Source organism: Buceros rhinoceros, unplaced genomic scaffold, assembly GCF_000710305.1.
Source record: "Buceros rhinoceros silvestris isolate BGI_N320 unplaced genomic scaffold, ASM71030v1 scaffold14149, whole genome shotgun sequence".
Taxonomy (NCBI): Eukaryota; Metazoa; Chordata; class Aves; order Bucerotiformes; family Bucerotidae; genus Buceros; species Buceros rhinoceros.
In genome coordinates, this window is record NW_010431002.1 from 33,481 (window position 1) to 34,494 (window position 1,014).

Below are 1,014 nucleotides of genomic sequence, written 5' to 3' on the forward strand. Positions count from 1 at the left end.
CTAGAAAAGCAAGTCAGATTTGAGATCTCTTATTAACAAGGCAGAGTTTCAGTCCAGTATTTTAAAGGAAAAAATGAGGAAAATCTGTTCTCAGGTGTCCCATCCCCTAAAACCACCCTTAGTGGCTTCTGAGCAGTCAAAAGTTTTACACAGCATCTAAAATGTGACTTCCCTGAAACAAACAAAAATAAGCCACAGCCACACACTAAAGCGTAACCACTCCCAGGCTCGCTAAAATCAAAGCTAAACACCATTACTAAATAACTCCCAGTCTTGTCAAATTTTAAGCAATTGAATCAAGTTATCTGAATAAAGACTATTTTTCTGCAGTGACCAAGGAGCCCTACAGATAACACAAACTGTCTTCTTTCCAAATCAGGGCCGATGACAAGGTTTAAAATTCTGTGCACACTTTTCCTCCTCGTCCCCCCATATATTAGGACTGATTTTGCTCAAGTGGTTTATTTCAACAACAAACCACAACTTCAGAGAAGACACACAAGCTAAATACATTAAAAACCATATTACATGGACTGACAAGAAAATTCACGTCATCGCTGTCCAGAAAGCAAACTGAAAAATAAACATGAACAGAAGCTCTTTATCAGGACCCAGCACATTACCACGGTGACCTTCACCACTTCTCCTTTCTCCTGCCTTTATGGTTTAATCGCCACCTGGCTTTGATGCCAAAACAAGTTGTGTTTGTAGCAGCTTGAGACCCAGCCAGACCTGGAACTCCTCACAACCTAAACTGCACCAAGCCCCTTCACACAGCCTATGTCTGGACTTGTCTGGTTCCCTGTAGAGAAGCAAGAGGGAACTGGCACGTTCTGCCCCATCCCTTACAGCACACCTCGTTTGTACGACTGAACGAAGATCTGATTCTAATAAAAGAAAAAAACGCAACCTGGAACAAATGGCAGCACCGTCCTCCCTTTGAAACCACTTCTGGGAGCAGACACCCACCATTTACTACGTCCTTCAGCGACCACTGAACGTTCTGTAGCTCCT